Source organism: Antechinus flavipes, chromosome 1 (assembly GCF_016432865.1).
Source record: "Antechinus flavipes isolate AdamAnt ecotype Samford, QLD, Australia chromosome 1, AdamAnt_v2, whole genome shotgun sequence".
NCBI classification, from domain to species: domain Eukaryota; kingdom Metazoa; phylum Chordata; class Mammalia; order Dasyuromorphia; family Dasyuridae; genus Antechinus; species Antechinus flavipes.
In genome coordinates this window covers 41,168,178-41,195,515 of record NC_067398.1, presented here as the reverse complement: position 1 = coordinate 41,195,515, position 27,338 = coordinate 41,168,178, and positions in this window count along the sequence as shown.

The following is a 27,338-nucleotide window of genomic DNA, read 5'->3' as shown; positions in this document are numbered from 1 at the left end:
ATCTATAAAACAGATAATAATGTCTGTCCTATCTCCCTCACAAGACTACTGTGTGTCTGTGAAAGTAGTTTTCAGTACTAAAAATGCTATATAAATATAAAAAGCCATAATTACTTCCCATGTTCAGAAAGCAAAGATCATTTTCTCCATGATATGAGAAAGTCTAAAATCACAGAGGTGTCAAGTTTATCCTTTCAAGCCTAAAGGCAAATTTTTTTTTCTCTTCTTTATTTTCCTCTTCAATGGTTAAATACCAGATGTTAGAAACTGATGAAAAGGAAAGAACAGAAAAATTAATCAGAAAGCACAGATCGATTGAGTTCAGCTCTTAAGGAGACAATCACAAGGGAAAATTTTAACTTGTTGAGATCTTCTCTTATCTCTAAACCTTCCTCTTCTTTCTAGAGGTGCTAATTTTCTTACTATTCTTTCAAAATTCACTTTTGATGGGCTTTTAAAACTTTGTTAGCTCCAAGTTATTGAATTCCTTGGCAAAGTGGTACATTTGATAAGAAATGGTCCAGATAAAAGAGTTCTAAAATATTTGTTGAAGAAAAGAAGAGAGCTCTTCAGAATCATACAATCTTAGGAATGCAAAAAAAAAAAAAAAGCAGGTGCCCCAACTTCACAAAGAGTCCCCTCAAAAGCAACCCCATCCAGGGATCATCCAGTATCTGTTTAATTCTAGAGAAGGGGATCCCATTTCCACTGAAATTATTAAAGATTTTTTCCTTAGATCAAGCTAAAACTGCCTCTCTGTAGTTTCCAATCATTGATACTTCTGTTCTCTGAGAATAAATGAACTAGCCTCCTCCATTTTTCCATAAGACAGACCTTCAAATAGTTGTTAATAGTTATCATTTCCCCTCTAAGGGAGGATCAGTACCTTTGTGTTAGTTATCATGTCGAGTATTTCTCTAAGCTAAGTATCTCTCAGGCCTTCAAACAGTCTTCATCTAACTTGCTCCCTGGTTATTCTCATGGTCCTAAATCCCCTCCTATACAGATATTACATTTAGTCCTGTTTTGTTGCCCAGAAATTAGCAAAATGCTCCAGATGGTTCCTTACTGGGGCAAGATATGACAGAATAGCTACTTCTTTTTGAGTGTTATGCTTTTTTTTGATGCAGTCTAGACAAATATTAGTTTGCTTTCTCTCTCAAATATCACACCACTGATTCATGAATTTTCATCATGGACAGACATTTCAGATTGTCAAATTAACTGATTAAGATTTTTTAATTTTTCTTTTTTCTATCATACTAAGCAAACATGAGCTGTGCCTAGAATAAACCAAGGTGGCCAGTGGTTGATATAAGTTCTATTTGGATTGTGATATTCAGCTCCATAAAGTCGGTCTCAAAAGTCGTTAAGCTATTCACATGTTTTGACCTAGAAAATCTACTCCTGGAAACTCATGGAAGTCTTAGTTGGAAAGAAAGAATTTGCATATATTTTTGTGGTGGCGATGAACCAGAAACAAAGTGGGTACCATCAATCACAGAATATGTGCTATGTATGCATGGGCAGGAATAGGTTATCTCTTAGAAATTCTGAATATAAGGAATATGGGGAAACAGGAGAGTGATTGTTGATATAGGATAAAGTCAAAAGAACTAAGGGAATTATATATAAAATAATATAATAATAATTTATATACATGTGTGTGTACATATATATATATATATGTAATAACAATTAGAGCAACAACATGGTAGAGTGGATAAGATACTGACCCTGAAGTCAAGAAAGCTTGAGTTCAAATAGAGCTTCAAATACTGACTACTTGTGTGATCTTAGGCAAGTCACTTAACATTTGTTGGCCACTTTCTTCTGTTGTAAAAATGGAAATCATAATAGTTTCTATTATGACTATTTATTTGATTTTGACCTTACTGTTCCAGGATATCTGTGTGCTTGCCATGGCTTTTTCCAGATCTGTGGAGATGGAATATGAGAGCATAGAAGTAGAAATTATTATAAGGATCAGAACTAAGGAGCTAGACTGGTAAATGTGGCAGGGAGTTTTAAACATTGGATTAGATTCCCTTGTCTAATGATCATGTGAAAATGATAATATTATTAATTATAATTATAACATTATATAGTGCTCTAAGGTTTATGCATGGTGCACTCTTCCTATTCTATGGTAACTACTTAATAAATGCTAGTTCCCTTCCCTAAATATGTAAAAAAAAAAAAAAAGACAATATGAATTCAAAACATAAACTACTTCCAGCATTGATTGCTGACCTCAGATGATCATAGAGCCTAAATATGGCTGGTGTGAACAATCACTAGATTGTTTTGTTTTACTTTAACTGTCTTAATTATTAGGTCAAGAGTTACAAGGTTGGAGAGGTGAGGCACATCTGAAAAATTATTTTGCTATAATGCAAAAACATAAAATCATCATGAAAATGCACAAAGAAGATGCATACAAGAAAAAGGGAGCCTCTGATGAACCAAACTAATAGTTATCAGTTTCTTTTCAGTTAGAAAAAAATCAGAGATTGTTCATTCTCCTTGGCTACTCATAAAAGATCTGGTCGTTATCAGAATGTTTCCAATTCCAAGTTATCCCTGTCATCCCACTGGCTCCCTGATTCTTAATTTCTTTGTATCTCAGTTTCTTCATCCATAAAATGGGAACAATAACATCTACATGCTTAACAACCAGGGCTAGCTTGGTGAGATATATATGTGACTGACTTTCAAAGTAGAGAGCTTTGCTCAAATGAAAATATCACAATTATTATCATTACCAAAAATCCTTTCTGACACAAGTTTCCCTTTCTTAGAGCTTTCCTGGACAGTCAGATGAATTGTAGCTCCCTAGAGCTTAGCTCTCGTTGCTCTTTCTGGAGTTAGTTGTCATATAAGTCAGAGGTATCCAACATATAATTCCAACCACTCCCCAGCTCAGCCTGAACCAGATTACAATAGAATTGGGAAATATTTAACAAAAGAAAGAAAAATCAATGAAACCTAAATCATGTTTCTAAGTCAATAAGTGGCCAATAGGGATCCTTATGTCCAGGCTGGTAACTTTCATTTTTATTTAGCTTTGACCTTACTGTTCCAGACTATCTGTGTGCTTGTCATGGCTTTTTCAAGATCCCTGGAGATGGAATATGAGAGCATGGAAGTGGAAATTATTGTAAGGATCCAGCACTAAGGAGCTACAAGACTGGTAAATGTGGCAGGGAGTTTTGAACATTGGATTGGATTTCCTTGTCTAATGATCATGTGAAAATGATAATATTATTAATAATTATTATAGCATTACATAGCACTCTAAGATTTATAAAGCATTTTATAGCTATTTGATCTTCATAATAACCCTGGGAAATAGCTATTATTACACATACTTTATGGATAATTAAATTGAGGCAGACAGATTAAATGACTTGCCCAGGATCACACAGCTAGAAAGTAGATGAATTCAGATTTGACCCTGAGTTTTTCTAACTGCAGCTCCAACACTCTAGCAACTGCTCCATCTAGAGAGATAGCATTCTCTAGGGCAGTGATTCTCAAACTTTTGTTTTCAGTATCTTTATTCTATTAAAAATTATTGAGGATCTCTCCAAAGAGTTTTTATTTATCTGGATTATATTTATAGACATTTACCATATTGGAAATAAAAACTATTTTTGAATTTGTAGACCCTCTAAAAGGGTTTCAGAGACCCGTAGGATTCTCTAGACCATACTTTGAGAACCACTGCTCTAGGGGAACCAAAGTAATGGAATTTGTTTGAAATAATAATTAATAATTTGTATATTTTGATTTGAGATTTGTGAAGCACTTCTTATGTATTTAGATAATTGATCTTCACAACAGCTCTGTGAGGTATGTGCAATTATTATACCCATATTGAAAATTAAGAAACTGAAAATGAGAGTCAATCAATAAATGTGTTTAAGATATAAAGACACTGAATTAAATGCTGAGGATCCAAAGAAAAGCAAAAGAAAGTCCCTGCCTTCAAACATGTTAAAATGTTCATTTCAATGTTACAATGGAAAAAACCATAAATATTTAGGTACATACAGAGATGATGGGAGCCAATTTGAAAAAGGAAAGGTATTACAATCTTGAGGACAGAAAAGTCTTTCTTGCCTAGGCTCATCCCACTATAGTGTAACAGAATTTGACTTCAGATTTTCCTGACTCCCAATTTAGTCACTAAGACATGGTGCCTTTTAGATGGAGTGATTCTATCCACAATCCCGGCTAGTAATATTATAAGACCGAATAGGGAGTCAAAAGAAAAGCCACCTTGTAACACAGCCATTACTCTCTAATAGCCAGTGGATTACAACATTTCTCCCAGTACACTTAAGTCCAGGTCACCTCACAGGGATTGCTGACTGTGAATTGAGATGGTGAACCATATCAAATTTGAAGTTTGCCGTTAGATCAAATAAGTGCCTGGTAGCTGAACCATGAAAACCTATTGAGTCTATGAAGTTAAGCTCAAAATGTCAAGAGAAGGTTCATTTGTGAGTTTTCATAAAGAATCAACTTTCCACTGAGGAATTAGTAGTCTAAAATCATGGTCTATGTCAAAAAAAAAAAATAGACTGTCCTAGAAATTGAAAAATAATAATTCACTCTAGGAGCCATTTGTGAAAAGAAAAAGGCCTTATTTTACAGACAAGAAATAATAACTAACTTCCCTTCCCCTTTAAGTCATATGATTGCAATTTTGTAAATATTTATATGAAGTTTACAAAATCATAGAATATTAGAGTTGGAAACTACCGTATATAATCTAGTCTAGCCATATCATTTTGTTTACGAAGAAACTGAGGGCCAATCATGGAATCATAAATTTAAAGTTGAACTTAGAATTAAAAAAAAAAAAAGAGGTCATTATATCCAACCCTCTCATTGTATAGATGAGCAAATTGAGGCACAGATATGTCATAGTATCAATGATTTAGAGTTGGAAAGGACCTCTGACTCCATCTAGTACAACCCTTTCACTTAACAGATAAGTAAACCAGATCCCAGACAGGAAAAGTGACTATCCAGGAACACAAAGCTGGCAAGTATCAGAGGTAGGTTTCAAAATTAGATGTCTCTTTTTAAAATTTTTAATTGTTTTTTATTAAAGCTTTTTATTGACAAAACATATGCATGGGTAATTTTTCAACACTGACCCTTGCAAAACCTTCTGTTCCAAAATGTCCCCTCCTTCTCCCCAGCCCTCCCTTAGATGGCAGGTAATCTGATAGATGTCTCTTTCTTTATTACTTCTTGCTATCTCTCAGTTGAAGTGACTTGTCCATGACCACACAAGAGCTTATTGGCAAACTTGTGTTAAACCCTCTCTATTTCTTACTTCCAATTTAATATTTCTGTTAGACTAGGTTGCAATTCAAGAGTTAATTCTTGAATTAACTTGAATTCTTGAATTTGAGATTTCCTCAAATGTGTTAAAATTCTGCTTACAACTGATTTCTCCCTAGAGAATGGCAATCACACCATATCTACACTGAAGACAAGTCAAGAAGACAATCATTTGTTATGAGTCTACCATGGGATATGTACTGTGCTAAATGCAAGGGATAAAAAGAAATGGGAAAAAAATTGATACAAATAATGGAGCCATTTCTTCATTAACTCAACATTTTCAGCCATAGGCACATACACATAAGGTACACATTTTGTTTTATTTTTATGTTTTTTACAATCTTTGACATTCTATTTTGGATATTTTAAGGGTATATTTTTTTTCTTAAAAAAAGTGGGGGGAACAAAACACTGGAACTTCACTAGAATATTATTCAATATAAGATATAATTTAGTGAAGACTGTGCTCAGTGATTAATGTACCAAAAACTAAGGAACTTGGCCAGTTTCACTCATAAAATGACTCCAAGATATGAAATTTGATATAGTGATCCTCCTATAGTAATATAGTTATCTTGAAATCATCCAGCTGAAGGCTCAGAATCTCAAAGATAGAAGGACCTCAGAGACCATTTTACCAAGTCCACACATGAACAAAAATGCCCTTGACAACCACTCCAAGTGCCCCAAAAGCTTCAATTTGAAGTCCTCTATAAAGGCAAACTTCTTATATATTGAGGCAAACTACTCCATTTTTGAGTTAAATGTCTCTACAAGGCATTTGAACTCAGGTCTTTCATATTTCCAATTTCAATATTCCAGACAATATACCAATGTGCTTCTTAAAACATTAACCACTGACCTTTTTGGATTTCAGCCCAGGGGGAGATGGAGCTAAGATTATAAAGTAAGGACAGGAATTCTCCTGATCTTTCCCCCAACCACTTCAAATTCACTTAAATAATGACTCTAAACAAATTTTAGAACACCAGAACACCCCCAAAAAATGGAGTAGAACATTTTTCAGATACAGATAACTTAGAAGAACAGCAGGAAAGGTCCCTGATGGAGTCCAGAGTGCCATTCTGGTGCAGGCTGTACCAGTCCAGCCCTGGCTCAGCTCCACGCCAACAAACTGGGGCTTCTGAATCAGCAGTGACCCTGCCAGTTTCTAGACCTTTCAGCCCACAAACACCAAGGACAAATTGCCAAGAAAGGTTAGTCTTGGGAAGCCCTTGGGAAACCAGCAAACCAAGAGTGGGAACGAGCAATGGTGATGATGATGGTCTCAGCTCACAAGAAGTCTCTTTATTATTAGTGCTGAGGAAGGGCTCTGCTACTTAGCACATTAGATCTTACAACTACAATGGGATGGGGACACTCCTACAGGTCCAGGGGAGAAAAAAGTTCCGGTCAGACTCCTAGAAGGAGCCCTGAAAACAGCTGCACAAAACCCCTGCAGCTTGGGACAGTCACCCTCCACCCTGGGAGCCCTACTTTAGCCAAGTAATAGGCTAGGAAAATGAGCAAAAAAACAACAAAAAAAGTTTCTGTCCATAGAAAGTTACTAAGGTGACAAGGAAGATGATAACAAAGTCAGAACTCTTATATCCAAAGCCTCCAAGAAAAATAAGAATTGGTCTCAGACTGGGAGAGCTCAAAAGAAATTTTGAAAATCAAGTAAGAGAGGAGGAAAAATTAGGAAGAAAATTGAGAGTAGTGCAAAAAGAAATACAAAGCTAATGAGGAGAATGACTTAAAAAGCAAAATTGGCCAACTGGGAAAGGAAGTACAGAAGCTCACTGAGGAAAATATTTCCTTAAAAAGTGGGATTGAGTAATTGGAATTGAATGACTTTATGAGAAATCAAGATACAATAAAGCAAAATCAAAAAAAAGAAAGAAAAAAGAAATGTGAAATATCTCATTGGAGAAATTAATTTTTAGTTCACTAATGTTCCTAGATCTTTTTGAGAATCAAAAGGAAATTAAATCAACTGTCCCAATCCACACTGGTACATTCACCAATCTATCCCTGATTTAATATGTTATCATAGAAGCAATGACATACGTATGGTACTTCAAAAAGAGAACATCATATTAATAATCTTTTAATATCTTCTTTCTCTAGAATCCTGCCCTTGGCAATCATGTTTCTCTGTTTCAGCTACCCACCTCAATGGAGGTTATTTAAAACCTTGCACAATCCTGCTTCAGCCTAACTTCCTAGGTGATTACACATTATGCTCCTTCAAACACTTTAGTATCTAGCCAAAATGGCCTATTTAAATTCTTGCTACACGACAATCCTTGACCTGATTTTTATGTTTTTGTAAAGGTTAATGCTTGTGCCTCCTATGTACCAAGGCATTTACATTCTAATGGAAGAGACAAATGAACAGAATGAGCTATAGATATATAGAGAGATATTATAGATTTATATGGATATTATTTGTCTGTTTGTGTCTGTGATAAACACAAATATAACAAAGTTCTTAAATACTACTAATCTGGGAATGAGGACACTAGTCTTTGGGAAAATCAGAAAAATCTTCAGGCAGAAGATGACACAAGCCAACATTTGAAACATTTCATATTTTTCCTTTTCCAGCCTCAACTCAGTAGTTAGCCATTTCAGTTCTATGGGGTGCTCTTGAATCTCTTGTCCATTTACTTGTCCTATCACTACTCTTCTCTGGTCACACTTCTGCCAAGAATTACGCCCACCCTCAGCAACCCATACAAAAAGATCTGTCCTACGCCCAGTCAGTGGCGTAGGTGGAATGAACAATTCCACCTTGTAAACTCTTCTAGTAGGGTGAGGTGAGAAGCGTGTGGATTTGGGCAATCTCATAGCTCATCATGCTGTATGACCTAAGGGTTTTATTTCTGAATGAGGACATAGAAAAGAGAAATGCTTCGTATCAGTTAATAATAACTAATAATCAGCTATAATCAGATTAATAATATTAATAATCAGTTATTAATGCAAAAGAAAAATAATATTTGGATGTTCTTTTTTCCTCCAGTCATTCTGAACAATCCTTCTTAGGTTTTCTCTGTCAGTTGACCATTCATATCACATTGCCTTACTGTGAGTAAACTCAAAGGTTCTCTCCTAGGTCCTTTTCTCCTCCACATTATGTATCAGCTGCCATGGGTTTAACTATAATCACCACGCAGATGACTCCCAAATCTATAAACCTAGTATCTTCTTCTGAACCTTCAATCCACCATCATCTGTCTAGGAGACATTTAAAACTCCTTGATACATCTCAAATTCAACCTGTCCAAATGGAATTCCTCTTTCCCCTTAATTTTTTTTTCCTTTCTAAGCCTCCAAAGTCATCACCATCCTTCCAATCTCCCAGGCTCATAACCTTGGCATTATTCTGAATTCCTCATTCTTCCTCACCCTATATATCCAATTAGTCGCCAAATCTTGCTGTTTTCACCTTTATAATCTCTCTTGTATCTGAGTCAAGCTCAAGCCTTTATCACCTATCATTCCAATCTATCTTGATATTCTCATTGAATATAATTCTACTAACACTAGCCCTAAAGTCAGAAGGACTTGAGTTCAAATCTCACCTCAGACACTTAACGTTTCCTAGCTGTGTGGCCCTGGGCAAGTCACTTAGCCCCAATTGCCTCAGGGAAAAAAAAAATTTATATATATATATATATATATATATATATATTATTCTCCATTCCACATTTTGCAATCCAGCCAAACTAGTTTTCTTTTTCTTCGTCCAATACAACACTTCATCTCTAGTCTCCAACCATTTGGCCTAACCATATCAAATGCCTGAGATGTATTCCCTCATAGAGAGTCCTCCTCTCTACTTTAAAGATGTAGCCCAAACACCATCCTTTGCATGAGCCCTTGAACTCTAACTACTGTCCCTCCAAAACTACCTTGTACTAAAATAATTTGTACATATTTCCATTTATTTGCTTTATGTTTAATTACATGTATTTCTTTATGTTCTCTTTATCTTTCTCCCTTAGAATGTACATAGAGATTGCTTTATTTATTTGTTTATTTTTTTTTTTGCTGAGGTATTTGGGGTTAAGTGACTTGCCCAGGGTCACACAGCTAGGACATGTTAAGTGTCTGAGAACAGATTTGAACTCAGGTCCTCCTGACTTCAGGGCTGGTGCTCTAACCACTGCCCCATCTAATTGCCCCAATTATTTTATTCTTTACACTTATAATCCCACATGTCAGCATGGTGACTAACAAATAATAGGCACTTAGTAAGATTGATTAAAACCTCCAGTTTTCCCATTTTGCTGATGAAGAAATTGAGATTTAGAGGTTTTAAGTCACCTGACCAAAGTCACACAGTTAAGACTTCTCATGGATAAGACTGATAGGATCATAAATTTAGAAGGATTTTAAGATCATAGATTTACTATAGTCCAACCCACTGTATTTTGCTTAGAGAAAACTGAGATTCAGAAAAGTTTAATGGTTTTTCAAGCATCACAGAGGGAATAAGTGATAGAACGAAGAGCTGAACTTGAGCCCTCTGATTTCAACTCCAAGAGTACATAAAATTTCTGTATGTCAATGATTTAAATTCTTAATGGAATTGTAAATATATTTGAAGACAGTTTGCTCTGGTGCTTCTGATTTTTAATCATCTCTCTAAGAGTTATAAGCACCATTTACATAAGTTTATATTTATACAAATTACCTAGCGATTTTCATAAAAGTGCAAGTGCATAAAACTTATGATCTCATTCCTTTGCCCCCAAATCTGCTATTGCCTTTGTATCAGCATCCAATATTGGTGCAGGAGGTTCATACCCACTCAATGTTTATTTTGATTTTCCCCTTCACTTATTGTAATCTTTAGCAGATAGCTATATAATTAGTATAAATTAGGAGAGAAAATTAATACAATCCTTTCAAATACATTAGCTGGTAGACTAATTGCTTTTGAGGAGTTTTTGTTTCTATTAGGAAATGATTCAGCTGGATTTGGAAGCAGAAGATTAAATCCTGGCATAGCCATCATTGTCTGCGAGATCTTAGACAAGCCTTTTAAAGTCTTTATTTGCAGATTATTCTTCATCTGTGAAATGAAGGGGTTAGAAGAGATCATCATAAGCCTCTGGAATTCCGTCTCTGACATTTTATGATACTGTGATAAAGAATTGGGGTTGTTAATGTTAAATAAAGGGGCATGATACAGACTTTTTATTATTCAGTCATTCCCAACTCTTTGTGATCTCATTTGTGGTTTGTTTGGTAGAATACTGGAGTAGATGACCAGTTCCTTCTCTAGATCATTTTATAGGTGAGGAAACTGAGACAAATGGACTTCTTGCTTACTAGAGTTACAAAACTGAGGCTATCTATGAACTCAGGAAAATGAATCTTTCCAACTTCAGGACTGTTATTCTCTCCACTGTACTACCTAGCAGCCCTATAATAAAACCAGCTTTGGGGAATCAAGTAATATACCATACAAATCATAGATCATAGATTAATAGATTTAGAGATGGAAGTCACCTGTTTCAACTTTCTTCTTGTGAAAACTGAGCCTCAGAGATTAAGTAACTTACTTGTCCAGGATGACACAGATAGGAAACAGTTGAGCTGGGACTGAAGCCTGAGTCCTCCAATTCAGGGCTCCGTCCACTGTACAATACTGTACATCTAAGACAATGAAATAAAAAAAATTCTACATGGCCAAACTAGGTCTCACTTTTCTCATCTGTAAAATCACAGGGCTGGGACTAGATAATGTCCTATTTGGCTGTAACATTCTATGCTCCTTTTATTTTATGTGAAACCACAAAAGAGAACAGATGGTCCTTACCAAGAGGATTCTAGAGATGTTCATGAATAGAGAAAATCATAGGATTAATTGATATGTGAATAAAGATTCAGTTTTGAAAGAGTCCAGAAAAAAATCATCTAGAACTTATTTTACAGATGGAAAAACTGAAGCCTAGAAATAGTAAGTTTCTTGCCCAAAGCTACACAGGAAGTAAGCAGCTAAACCAGAATTTGAACTATAGTCCTCTGACTCTGAATCTAGACCTCTTGACAAACATCATAATGCATCTTGACTATGAAATACTATTAAAGCTTTCCCAGCCTCCCTCTATTCATTTTAGCTTCTTATCAACTCATTGCACCAATCTTTTTAAAAAGTACACTGAATTGACATCTTTGTCTTTACATCACCTTCATTTCAAGACTCTCTCTACAGATTAAATGTTGTGACAAAGAAAAACAATTAAGCAAATACAAGATGGATTTTTCCTCTTTTTGTATCCTTAGTGCTTACCTTGGTGTTTAGCATATGATAAGAATTTAGCAAATGTTTTCTGGTTGGTTGATACTATATTGTGATCCCATCTGACAATTATAAAGTATTTGTTCCTTGAGACCCCCCACTACTCTGCTATGAAGTGGAAGGTATATTTCACTATCTATTTCCTAGAATCTTCAATTTTTTAGCTACCCAGAGTTAGTTCCTTTTAGTGGTTTTTCATTTAAATTATAATTATTATTCTCTTGGTCCCACTTATTCTACTACATAAAAGACTATAGAAATCTTCCAGTGTTTTTCAGAATTCCTCGTATTATATACTACTTTAACATTTTTTCTTCCCTTGCCAGGATTTGAGAATATAGATGAATACTGAAACATTGCAAATTACTGAATATGAAAGCATCAAGACAGTATGCTACGTAGCACAATGGAGAGAGTACTAGGTCTGAAGTCAGGAAGACCTCAGACATTTAGTAGCCATGTAAGTCACTTAATATCTCTCAGTCTCAGTTTTCTAAACTGTAAAATGGAAATAAAAATATCTATCTCCCAGGATTATTGTGAGGATCCAATGAGATATTATTTATAAAGTGCTTAGCAGATGACTGACATATAGTAGATACTTACTATTTGTTTTCTTCCTTCCTGCTACTGATCTTTCCTTCCTTGCTTTCTTCTTCCTTATTTTCTGCCTTTCTCCCTGCCTGCTTTCTTTCTTTTCCTTTCTTTCTTCTTTTTCCCCCCTTCCTTTCTGTCTTCCTTCCTTCCTCCTTTCCTTCCTGTCTGCCTGCCTTACTCCCAGTGATTCAATAATAAAACATCACCATACCATAAAAGAACGGAGCCCAGATTTGTCTAGCACATCTAAATCAATGAGGATTTTTCATGCCAAAATGATATTCTATCTTTCTATATACACATAGATAGATAGATAGATAGATAGATAGATAGATAGATAGATGGATGGATGATAGGTGATAGATGATGGTTAGATAGATAATAGATAACTATTACGATAGATAGGTGATTGATAGATAATAAATAGATGGTAGATGATAGAAAGATAGATAATACATAGATAACAGATGATAGAAATATCGATAGGTAGATGATAGATAGATAGATAATAGATGATAGATAGATTATAGAAATATAGATAGATAGATGATAGGTAGATAGGTAGGTAAATTATAGATAGATAATAGGTTATAGATAGATAATTGATAGATAGATAGATAGATGATATGTGATAGGTGATAGATAGATGATGATTAGATAGAGGACAGATAAATATTATGATAGGTGATTGATAATAAATAGATGGTAGATGATAGAAAGATATATAATAGAGAGATAAATAATAGATGATAGAAATATAGATAAATAGATAGATGATAGATGATAGAAATATCGATAGGTAGATGATGGATAGATAGATAGATAATCTTCAGATTATCATTTGAAGTTTCTTTTTGTATCACTCTCTCTTCCAAGGCTCAAACTTCCTCATACAATGGGCGGCAGCAGCACTGCTACCTTTTCTGCTCAGGCTGAGCAGAGTTTTTACCATTTCACCAGTCCCAGGCACCAGCCTCCGGAGGAGTCCCAGGTTAACTGGGATTTAACTTTGTTAACTTTGTAACTTTGTGAATCTCCCATACTTGTGAACTACAGTGAGTACTTAAATACATTAGTGAGTTAGAGAATTAGACAAGTGACTTATCACTTTGTAAGGATTCTAACATCAGGCTGGGGCACTGATATTTCATAAAATGTCTACAGGTTATGAAGATCACATGGCTGAAGATTGAAGGGATAATAGAAGTAGAACGAATTTAATGGTCAGCTCCCTCCCTCAGAGCATGACACAGGGTGAATCACAAAGTTTGTTTAGCATTGTTGATGAAGTTAAATCTGCAAACTTATTTGCAATAAAGTAGCAGGATACAGCTTAGGCTGTGGCTTTGTGAATTACATGACTGCAAAAGATGCTGAAAGAGCAATAAACACACTGAGCGGTCTGAGATTCCAGTCAAAAACTATTAAGATATCCAATGCTTGGCCAAGCTCAGAAGTGATCACAAATGCCAATTTGTAAATTAGTGAACTCTTAAGGACAATGACACAATAAAATGTAGAGGACTGGCTTTTCAATTTCTTCCGTCTTTTAAAATTAATTAATTGATTGATTTGATATTTTGCCCAGTTATATTTAAAATAATTTTACATTTGTAAAACTTTGAGTTTTAAATTCTCACCCTTAATTCCTAGTCCCAGTCCCCATTAAGAAACCACATGTTAAATTATGTAAAACATTTCCATAAAAGTCATATTGTGAAAGAAAACAAAGGTCTCTCTCCCCCCCCAAAAAAAAAACCCTCAAGAAAAATAAAATAAAATAGAGAGAAAGCATACTTCAATCTGTATTCAGACATAATCAGTTCTTTCTCTGGGTTTGGACAAATTTTTAGTTATAAATCCTTCAGAGTAGTCATGGATCATTTTATTGAAGAAAATAGTAAAGTCATTCACATCTGATCATCCCAGAACATCACTATTACTTTGTGCACAGTACATTTCACTTGGCTTGAGTTTGTGGAGGACTTTCCAGGTTTTTCTGAGTGCATCCTGCTCATCATTTCCCATAGAACAATAATATTCCCTCATAATCACATACCATAATTTATTCAGCTATTCCCCATTTGATAGGTGTCCCCTCAGTTTCCAATTTTTTTGCCTTGAGAATAGAGCTACTATATATATTTTTGTAAATAAAAGTTTGGTATCTTTTTAAAATATCTTTTGAGATTCAAGCTTCGTAGTGGTCTTGTTAGGTCATATACATAAATTTATAGCCTTTAATGGGACATAGTTCATATCTTTTGACTTTTATCAATTGGGGCATGGCTCTTGTTTTTTTTTTATAAATTTGAATCAGTTCCCTTCATGTTTGAAAAATAGCTTACCCAGAGAAACTTTCTTCAAAATTATTTTTATAATTATTATTGATAACTGTATTTTCCCTCATTTACTCTATTCTCTCTCTCCTTTCACCATGTCCCTCCTCAAAAGTGTTTTGCTATTGATCAATCTCTACCCCAACATGCTTTCTCTTCCATCATCTTCCCCCTTTCATCTCCCATTCCCTTCCTCTTTCCTGCAGAGTAAGACAGATTTCTATACCTATATTGAGTGTGTATGTTATTTCCTTTTTGAGACAATTCTGATGAGATTATTTCACTCATTTACCCTCTCCTTCTCCTCTTACCCTCCAATGTAAAAACTTTTTCCTCTCTCTTTTTATGGCAGATAATTTATACCATTCCACTTCCCCCTTTCCCTTTCTCCCATCAGATTCCTTTCTCACCCCTTAATTTCATTATAATTACCACTTTAAATGGCCATAAACTTCCAGGTTCTTCCAACCTATGACAATGAAGTTTGCAGCCAAGCTTAGCCAGAATAAAAAGGTGACACTACTCTCTCAACTGGTATCATTCACCAGCTAGATAATTTGAAGGATCAGAAGGAGCCATGTACAAGGATTCAGGTTTTCCCCACATGTAGATCACATGTGTGGTCTTTCTGCTGTAAATATCCCAGGAAAAGCATCTTCTGCCTGGTACACCTTCATTTACAATCTTGGTCAAGATACTGATGAGGGAATTCTCTGGTCAGTGTTTGGTCTCTTACCAATGTGAAAGATATTCTCAATTTCAACACCAACAAGTGCAAGGATTTTGGTTTTGTGACTATGAAAAAATGGCTGTGGCCATAACAAGTCTTAATGGCTAACCACGTAGGGGACAATATATTGTAGATTTCCTCCAAAATCAATAACTTGCTCTTGCTTTTTGATATAGAATAACTCATTCAGAGTGACATCAGCTGAACCGTTTTTGTTAGTGTAAAATTCATTTTGCATTAATTTTTACAAGTTTGACTTAGTCTAAATGAAAAGGCTACTTTATACTCTGGGATGAAACTGATATGTTCAAATGTTTGATATCACATAACATCAGACCAATGTAAGTTTCTTAAGTTATTTCTTTTAAAATAGCTACAAAACAGAACTCTCAGTATACTGTATTAATTAACCATCCTCTCTGGATGGTGATAAAATTGAAGCATGCTTTAATTCTTAAGACTCTCTAACATTTATTTCATTTAGTATTTCCACAAACTGGAAAAAAATTCTTTTTCTTCTTAGTTGTTAAACTAAAGATGTTAGACTGGTGTGAGTAGGCTTTTTCTCAATAGCTTAAGCATTTTAAATGATTGACACCTTAGTTGACAGTAAATTGCTTTTTTGAAGTGGTTTTCCTTGCCACTTTTCTGTTAACTTCAGTTTTGTTTTGTTTTGTTTTTTAAAGTGGCCTTGTAAGTGGTAGCATGTCTGTCTAACTTTTAACACCATTGGAAGGTAAATTGCATGCTGAGCCATGGCCAAGCTGTCAAAATTAAAGCACAAAAATTTTCCAGAAGCCCAAATTTGAGTGGTAATGAACAAAAGAGTTTCAAAGAAACTCCAAAAAAGATTTCAGGATTAAATTGTACCTCCAAAACAGTGAGAAGATGTTTTCCTTCTTTGACATAGAGAATCTTTGGGACAAATAGTATATTTTTAGTGCACTAATCTTTTCATGGTTTCAAATATCATTCAACATACTTTAAATTCACAAAGATAGGTCTGTTTTGTAATAATACACAAACATCTGAGCATTATGTTTCCTGCAGATTTTCTTTTTTTCTATCTTAATAGAATTTTGTTTTGAAATTTTGCTGTTGTATGAACACTCAGCAAATAAGCATTTATTTCTTGCCAGTTATCTATTAACAAAAAGATTTAAATTTGTAATTACCCTACCTTTTCTTCATGAAGAGTTGACTATTGTAGGTTGCTCTGTTTCTTTGAAATTTTCTTTTGCTTTTTTGTGTTTTTATTTGTTTTTATTTTTGCATTTAAGTATGTTAAAAATTGATTTTGTTTTGCTCAAAACAAAACAAAACAAAACCAACAGCCAAGTATCAGCAGCAATCTGGTAAGAAGAAACATATACAAATATACAGAACATGTGTCTGTGTCTATTATGTCTTCTATTTATCGCTACACAATTTAAATATGTTTTATCATTTTGCATCTTCTTTCTTCAGTCTCAAGCATTCTCCAGTTAGGGAACCTGGACTGATTTTAACATAAATGAGAATCTTTGCCTTTACTATGCTTAGAGGCGACTCATTTCCAGTTTCTGAAAGGCTTGAAAATCAATCTCTGTAGAGATGGAATTATTTTATGTGTAAAACTGAACTTTGTATGCTCTGATTCACTTCAAACAGAATGGTTATTTTCTTTCTATTTTTGCTTTGCATTCTTAAAACATCAAAGTGATTTTTTTTAAGTCTGCATTTAGAGTAGAAACAAGCAATTTTAAGAAACAACTCACTATGCCAGGTCAAGAGAGGTATCATCATACCATCACTGCCTGTTGAGCATCTTCAACTGGATTTACCATGAACTCAAATTCAATATGTCCTAAATGGAATTCATTCTTTTACCCATTCTACCCTTTTCCTAAAATCTTGATTTCTGTTAAGGATATTATTGTCCTTGTGTGAAAACAAACATAAATTACAAAATTGTTCCTCTTACTTTCTTCTCCCTTTCCCTATCCATCCAGAAGACTTCACATCTCTAAACCTATGAGATTATGACAAAGAGAGAATATATAAAAAAGAAATAATAAACATGAGGATTTCTATGAATTTTAGGAAGACATGAATCAATCTCAGAGTATTACTTGAAGCTTCTCCCAGTTCCCTCCCCTGTTAGTACTCTTGTTCCCCAAATTACTTTGTATATAGTTTCCCCCCCCCTTTGAGGCAATCGGAGTTAAGTGACTTGCCCAGGGTCACACAGCTAGGAAGTATTAAATGACTGAGGCTAGATTTGAATACAGATCCTCCTGAGTTCAAGGCCAATGCTCTATTCACTGCTCCATCTAACTGCCCTATTTTGTATATATTCTTGTATGTATTGTGTTCCACCCCAGTAGAATGGAAGTTTCTTTAGGGCAGGGATTTTTTTCATTTTTATCTTTCTATTACTGATGTCTAACACATAGTAAACACATAAAAAGGCTTCTTGATTGAAGAAAATAATAGAACATTAAAAACAGTGACCATAACAACATTCATCAGCCCAAGTTTCTCTGGATTTCTCATGATTGTCATTTTCTCTTTTTATTTACTCTGCCTCTTTGTCTCCATCCTCCTAAGATGGTAGATTTAGAGCTAGTAGGAACCTTGATGTTAGTTTAGCTGACTCATCTTACAGACAAAAAAACTGAGAAAAAAAAGAGTTTTAACAATTGGTCCAAGATCACACAACTGACAAGTATCAGGGATGGGATGTGAGCTCAGGCCTTTTTAATGCTATATGTATGTATAGTATGTGTGTCTATTTATATATATGCATACATATGTGTTTATATAAATAGGTATATGTCTAAATATATGTATAAATTTTATATTTGTGTATGTTATTTGTTATAAAGAAGGAATGTATGGTTATTGGGAAGTAATAGTGATGTTAAAAAAAAAGTATCAAAGAATGGTTTTTAAAAGAGAAAAGGATTATATTGAATAATATTTATATAACATTTTAAGGTTTACAAAGCTTTTTTTACATATTTTACCTTACTTGTTCATCACAATAATCATGTGATCTGAGTACTATTATTATTTTCATTTTACAGATAAGGAAACTAAGGAACAGTTGTTTAGTGACTTGTCTGGGTTTATACAATTAATAAGTGGCCTGAGGTATGTTTTAAACCCAGAACTTTCTGACTTCAGGATCTGGCTACTGGTTCTATGAAAGAACAGGAAAGGGTGAAGGATCCTCTAAATGGCTCCTGAGGCATTTGATGCTGCCATCTCTGGTAAGCAAGCCTGTGTAATCACTATCTCTGGGTGGCCATTCCAGAGGGTATACCGAGCTCTCTATGTGAAAATAACAGATTCTCTGATGAATTGCAACTTTACACCTTAGTATTTCTGTGCATTGCTCCAAGGAAATATCAGAACATATTAAAATTAGGTCCGTAGGAATTATGCAGTGTTTGAGGATGGGAAAAATAATTTATTCCCAGAGCTTTTAAAACAATAGCCTGTAGGGAGTTCTGCTGTTTGTTTCATGGCCAAGAACTATAAGAACTATGGGATATTAGCTTCCCCTGTGATCATATCTTATCAGCTTTACTATCACATAATCGCTTTTTGCACTTTTTGCACTTCTACGGTGAAAAAATCAATCTACTCAAAAACCATAATCACTAAGTATACACATTATAAGACAGCTTTACCCATCATTGACCATCATAAACATTCTGCAGAAGAAAAAAATATGTTCCTTATATGTAATGGGCTGAGGCTTGAGTTGATGCACTGAGGTCCCAAGCAGATGAGGCTAAATAGTAATTGGACCATACTCTATTAATATATAAGCTTGGAGAAAGAATGGCCCCCGCCCACTCTTTGTGCAAGTCCTGATGTGTTGTATAGGAAATGACGATTTTGGTGGGTGGAGGCAGGGGAGTGGAAAAGGAAGGGGAAAGAGAGACTTTTTGCATTGCCATTGCAATGGTTTGCTCAGCTCACATCTCTCTCTGTTAGCTGGCTTCCCATCGCAGCGGCCCATATTGCTATTGCAATCTTTCTTACCTGTATTTGCTATCGCAATCCTTATTCATCTCTTCACTTCAATAAATATTGAAGATTTTCCCCTTAACCTGAATTCCTGACTCCAGCTGATTTTAAATACGCGGTCATTACATTTATATTACATTACTAAAATTATTTTCCTATGTAAACTGATTTTCCAGTTAAATTACTTTTTTTTTCTGGAAGATTTTCAAATGAACTGGTTGCAACACTGCTCAATCATTGAATAGCATTTCTGTGACAGTGGTACTGATGTACCAATGATAAAGGAGAAAAAATTTAGTTTGTATATAAACATTATTTAAAATTAGGCAATATATGCAATTGAACTTTAAGTATATATAATACCAATTTATGTGGTATTATATATTATAATATATGGTATGTATATATTACATAATATATATGGTATATATATATATATATATCATATATAATGATTACCTATTGTATTATACCTAGTTATTCCTTTTCATTGATTAGTCAGGTAATTAAGAATAAAAAATAAATTTCCCACTCTCATTTGAAATGTTTGTCAAATATTCCTACCATTTCCCCCATATATTTGTGCAAGCAAACAGTTTGATTTATTCTTGTTTCAAATAAGAATACAGAAATAAACTCAATACAGACCAAGATTTAAGACTTTGTAAGATGTTGAGCCAAATATTATAAACATTTGTTGATACTGAAAAGTTCAACATCAAAGTCAAGCTTTTATATGATTATTATATTATGTTAGACATATTTTAAGTTCTAATTTATTTCATTTAAAATTCTATTTGTATTTGACAAAATTTGTAAAATAATGAAATTTAATATGAAGTCTTATAAATAATAGTAAACATATGAGATCTTGTTCATTATTTCTTTTAATTCTTACATAATACCCCACATTAAATATTCATAATTATTTTACAATTAGTTTCATAATTTTGTATTCAGAGCTTTCATAATTATAGATAGAATGCACTTTATAGTTTATAATTATAATTACAGAATGTAAATTTTAATTTGGAGTTTAGGGGAGTAAAATATTGTAGTTAGTGGAAGTACTTAATGAATAAATCTGAAATAATAATATGGATGTTATATTAAATTACCCAGTTTCTTAATGCATTCTTTTGTTGAAAGGGGCTCATGTGATGGAAATCACTATTCTAGATGACCTATCATTAAGGTGTCTTTCTCAGTGTAGAAGGAAAAGCATAAGTCATTGTCCTGATGATGTTCTCTTCTTTGGACTCAACTCATCACCTTCCTGGCACACATCTTATGCTATATCATTATCTAAAGTGTGACCTTCTTTGCTTGGAATTCTCACATTATCTGTAACAACCTAGAACCCAAAGATACAACTGGAACACTCAATACAGACTTTCCTAGTTCTTTCCTTAAATCTTTCCTAGTTCTTATAAATTACCATGATCACTAATCCATGCAATAGTAAAAGCCTGAATAAGATTCCCTAAGACTTTTCTCCTGGGAAATATATTCATTTTAAACTTTAGCATTTTAAAAAGAAAGTCCTTCCATTCCCTTCCCCACCCCACTGTTCATTCTCTTCAACCATCATCCCCTAATACAACCCACTGTAGTATCCTTCAGCAACTCTGATGGAGAGAATTTCAGGCCATGTGGAGAGGATACCATACCAGGAAAATCCTTAACCCTTATGGTGCCCAAATGGCATTAAATTAAACCCACATCTGAGTAAAGTAATGTGTTTACATAGATAGAGTGATGGATATAGCAGTGAAGAAGACCAGAGTTCAAATCTCACCTTACTAGCTTTGTGACTTGACAAGTCACTTAACTTTTCTCTTCCTCAATTTCCTCATCTGTAAAATTAGGGTATAATAGTAGTTCCAACCTTCCAAGATTGTTGTAAAAAATGAGATTAAATGTGTAAAATGCTTTTCAAACTTTAAAGAGAAATATAAATGCTAATTTATAATTATTATTTCTAATAAGTTATTATAATTATAACAATAATTGTGGTGGTGATTGTTCTTTACTATCCACTTCTATCTCATTTGCCTCTCATAAGGAAGAAAAAGGAGGAAGGACTCTCCTTATTTTATTAATGGAAAAACTAAGGGACAGAGAAGTTAACCAAGACTAAATCTGGTATCTTCAGACTCCCAGCTCATTGTTGTACCTGTTAGATCAAAATGCTTCACCAATGGGAGAATTAATGTCATATTTCCAATAAGAATTCATTGTTTTGTAAGTCCTTTTCAACCTAGAAATATAATTGGTAATGGCAAGTTCCTAATTACTTTTCATTCATCCTTTCCAAGGAGAAGCTTATGATAATATTTGATAGCGTGGAAACAAGTCCCAAGTCAGAATGAAATGTGACTGAAAATATCTCAGTACTTCTAGAGAGATGTTCAACTTTTACAGAGATCAATCAGCTTCTAAATAGTTGTATAATCTCGGACGAAACTCATGACATCCAAAAGTCTAAGTTTCCTCAACTGCTAAACACAGGGATTTGGACTAGGTATATTGCAATGGAAAAGAACCTTGAAAGTCCAAGGAACTTGGTTCAAATTAAAGTTTTTCAGTTACTCCTCTTGTAACCCAAGTTCTTTTGATCTCTGTTTCTTATTCATACATGAATCAACAAACATTCATTATCAGCCAATAGATAGATACTGTACAAAGAAATAATTTAGACAGTTACTATCTTCAAAGGGCTTCTGGATGATTTCTAAGGGCCCTTCCAGGGTATGTTGGTAAAATTGAACAACCAGCTCTCTGAAAGGGGGTATAAGAGACAGAGAGGAATGTAGAAAAGATTTTAAAATGTAATCTGCATTATTGATATTTTCCCATCACCTTCTTAAACCTAGTCAATCAAAAAGTCAAGCCCTGAATGAAAGTGTTTTCTGTATTTCCAAAGTGTAAATATTTATACTAAAAATTCAATGGGTTCAGAGTCCATTTGAATTGAACCTAGTATACCCTTGGCCTTCCTGCTCTTAATCTATATTCTTTCAGAGTTCTAACTCCAGAATCTTCCGTTATTTCTTCCAGAGAGTTTTGCTCCTGGGGAATTGAATAAATGGCATTGCTCAATGTTTGCAACAATTATCTTTGAGTAAAAATCTTTTTGCCAAGCTTGTTGGCATGTCGCTATTCAAGGAAGAAATCACAGTGTCTCTGCTGAAACTGGTACAAAGAGAGGATAATCACATCCATAAAGATACAGACAATCTAGGAGATTCCGAGTGCTTTTCTTTATGACTTAGCTTAAAAAAAAGTTATAGCCCCACCTTCACTGCCTCGTCCTGAGGTAGTCTCATCCCAGCTAAAATGAGTTAATAAATGCATTGGTTCCAGGTCAGCAATTCAAATTCCATACATGTCAACAAGCCAGAGAGTTGCTCCAATATCTCTCTCTCTCTCTCTCTCTCTCTCTCTCTCTCTCTCTCTCTCTCTCTCTCTCTCTCTCTTTCTCTTTCTCCCTCTTTCTCTCTCTTTCTCTCTTTCTTTTTCTTTCTTTCTTTCTCTCTTTCTCTTTCTCTTTTTCTCTCTTTCTCTCTCTCTTTCTCTCTTTCTCTTTCTTTCTCTCTTTCTCTTTCTTTCTCTTTTTCTTTCTTTCTTTCTTTCTTTCTCTCTTTCTTTCTTTCTCTTTCTTTCTCTCTCTCTCTAACACACACATGCATTATATGGCATGTTTAAATAGCTAGGTAACAGATTATATGTTTTATACACATATGTGTATTATTATGAATACATAACATACATATTATATGTATATATAATATGTGTATATAGAGAGATAGGAAATTGTGTATATGAGTATACATCCATGCACATATATATAATTACATATCTATGTATATAATTACTCTCAAACAGCTCCCTAGGAATGTAAGTTATGGATTATTTGAAGATTTTCATTAAGAAGAGTTTCCTTAATAGTTAACGCTGTGTACCAGTGAAATCACAGATCTAAGTACACATACTTAACAGAGCCTACATACAGATTATATGTGGTTGTATGTATACAAGTAAGTGACATAGAAATTATATATGTGTGTGTATACAGACACATAATCTATCTTACAATATTATACATATATGTAGCATCTATTAACATACATAAACACAATGATGCCATTTTACACACATGCATTTAATCTATATGTCATTGATCTAAATCTATATATGGACAAACGTTTATATTTTATTTTACACACATCCATTTAATCTCTTTTGTGTGTGTATGTGTGTGTGTGTGTGTGTGTGTGTGTGTGTTCAAATGTATGATTTCCGTGGTCCACAGTTACCAAAGAATGAAATTCCTTCTGCCAGTGAAGATGGCAGGGCATCCATAATTTACACTCTTAGCTTGTTCCTGAAGCACTAAGAGGTTAAGCACTTGTTCTCGGTCTCAGGACTATTGTGTGTCCTATTTCATGGGTTCTGACTCCAAGACTGGCTCTTTAGTCTTACAGATCTCTAAATCTATAGAACCACTTATGTCCATGGGGCCCTTTGATAGCTTTGGTCTGTGTTGAACTTCCTTTCACTTATTGAACCAATAAACATTAGAAGTTGTTAGTTGTCATTTGGGGATGTTAACACATTAAAAAAAGGCAATAAATTGCTCCATCTTTACTCTCTCATTCTCGGAGCTCTATTGTGCTACATTTTTACAACCCTTTTGATAGCTTCTAATGTTAATTTGTCCAATGAACATACCATGAGGATGCTAAATAAAAGGTTAGGATAGCCAGAAATTGGTCAGCATGCTCCTTCTGCCTTGGATAGTAGCCCAGTGACCCCCATTAATTTCTAATATATATACTCAGTGCCTACCATGAAAAGGAGGGAATAGGATGATTTATGTGTTATTTCAATAAGAGAAATAAGAAGGTTGGATAGTTTTTAATCCTAGGGAAGGCGATCTGAAGTATTTAGAGTCCTCTGCTGAAAAATCAGAATAATATATCTCTCTTCCATGTCTCTTCCTAGCTCCTCCCAGCCAAATTCAAACACTGCTGCTAAAAGTAACTTTGCTCCTTGGATTCATGTTTTTCACCATCCAATAATGCAAGAATAAGTATTTCTATGTTAACCCATTCCTAGACCACCATTACTAGTTTCATTCTATATCCCAAATTACTCTTGTTTGTACAAGTTGCCTTCTTAACCCCCAATCCTCATTGCTGATCCAAACTAATTTCTCACCCCATTTCTTACACTTGCATCAAAACATCATTTATTCAGAAGTGGATGGTGACCTTATGAGTCAAATAATCAAATCTCTTGATTTTAGAAAGGAGGAAAATAAGGTCCCCAAGAATTTATGATTTGCCTAGGCTGGAATTTAAAATGAGGGTCTCTGAATCTAAATACAATGTCCCTTCCACTGCACCATATTGTCCCCATCAACTTCTAATTTTAACACTAATTATCCCCTTACCTAGTATCTAGATTATCAGAAATGATAATTGCTCCCTCAACTCATTCCCCAAAATATTTTCTTTCACTCTAGGCCCCAGAGTATTGCCACCAGCTGCCACCATAGTTACTGTATGAGTAACACTGTTGATGCTGGTTGCTGATTGTTAAGGACCCTGGTGTTTGAATGTCCATTAGATATAGAATTTTTTGGATAGAGAATCAGCAAAGAGGAGGAAATCATCCATGTAATACCTATTTTGTAAAACTCTAGCTTCTTGTACTGCCAATCTCTACTTTTCATCAGCAATAAAATTCACCCAGACTTTTTTTTTATCATGTCTTGCTGGAACAGATAAAAAAGGTGGATTTATTTTCATACGTTTGCAATGAGTTGACAATCTCTTATTCCTAACTGAAATATGGTTTGGATGATTTCATCTCATTTGTGATATTGCTTCCTTTGTGTGTCTGAATGACAAATAGCTGATATGTGGACTGTGCATAGGGGAGCATCAGTTTCTGATGGTACAGTTACTGTACCACAACATTTTCAGTAGTCAACATGAATCAGTTGGACATGATGCACAGTCTATCTAAACTATAATATGGTGAAGAGAAGTTCTGATTGAGCACAAGAGAATTGAATCTGGTTTGGTCTGACCTTTGACTTTTCATGGACCATTGTATTTATTACTCATGGATTCATAGCAGTCTGGAAGAGAGCAATCAGTTCTGCTCTAATTGGAGAACAGTGCTAATGACATAAAAGCCTTGAGTGTGATCCCCTCAAGATCTATTCATTTACATTCTTTTCATAGCCAAGATCATCCTTACTTCTTCCCTCCCTCTTATACTCCCATGTCCAATTAATTGCCAAAAAGTCTACTTCACAAAATCTCTTCCATATTCCCCTTCTCTTTACTCACAAACCCATCACCCTAAATTCACTTTTCATAGAAAATTAAATAACTCACTAATTAGTCTTGTTTCCACTTTCTCCTCTCTCCAATTTATCATTCATGAAGCTGCAAAACTGATATCTTGAGGTATAAGTTTGATGATGCTTTGGACATATTTCTTACTCAAAAAAACCAACTTTTTTCCAAAATCTTGTTCTGCAATACCACTAGAATCAAATACAAATGCCTCTGTTTGACATGTGAAGTCTTTTGCAATCTAACTCCAACCTAACTTTTTCATAATAATTTCATATCACTAGTCTTCACACATTCTACATTACAGCCATACTTGTTCCCTCTGCATGGCAGTGCACTTGGTACTTTTGTCTACCATCCCTATAACATTCTCCCTCCTTTCTTTTGTCTTTTTTAATCTCTAACATTCTTTAAGACTTGGTTCAATTCTTGACAAATACTTTCCCTAACTCCCACCTCACACTGTAATTTTTCTCCCCACATCAACATTGTTTTATTTTTACTTTGCATATATTTTATAATTTTTATAAATTTTATCCTCCAAGGAGTATGTTTCTTGAAGGCAGGCAGATTCCAGTGTTGTCTTTGTATCCCCAAGGCCTATAGAGTGCATGGTACATATCAGTTGCTTAATAAAAGCTCCTTGAAATAAATTATAATCCTGACATCTGGGCAGTAATCTCATTGATAAAAAAGGACCTGAGTGAAATAATATCAAGCATGTATGAAGTAACATGCTATGTTATACCCCAAAAAAGGAATAATCCCTACCACAAAAGGTTTCATTCTATCAAGGAGTTGGCCCTGGAGTGAAGGCATCGGATCTGAAATATACCTTCAGATGAACAAAATCATGAAAGAGACAAAGCTTGTCTTTATTGCTTATCTCTTCTGCTAAAAGTATTCCTTTTTCTTTTTGGTTGCCCCTTCTCCCTTGATTCTGTCTGTCCAACAGATGATAATCACACACATGCTGCTTCAGATACTTCTATCAAGATGCTTTACAAGACCTGGGACAGAATGTTGCTAAAGAGATCATCACTGACTCATCCATCAAAGAATAAATTCAGAGCCTGTAGTGCTCCTTTACTGGTCCCAAAGACTTGACCCAATGCAGGAGAGAATACTGCATGAATGCTGCTAAAGAGAAGGTAAGGTTCAACCATGAAATAAAGGAAAATTTTAATATCTCAAGGCAATTACTTTGAAGAAATTCAGTAGGGACACTTTGAATAGTCCCACTGAGATTATTTTAAAGATATAAATCTAGATTCATTCTTATAATACTCAATGGTTTGCTTAATGCTGGTACAACTGTCTCACAAGCTAAATCCTCCATGCCTGGATGAGGATGTCATATCATCTGGAAGAAATGGGCCCTTTCTGAAGTGCTCTTGCTGGATTTAGTGCTCCATAAGGAGCTATATTTTCCAAGGCCTCCAAGACTTGCCCCCTGTGGTCTAGTAAAAGATTAAGCTTGCCTCATTTGCAGGAAGGAGATTTTTTTTACAAACTGATTTACTTGAAATTTGTATAATAAGGCATTCTGATTAGTCCCATGTGGATAAGAAAAACAGAAAGGATAGAAATTTCAA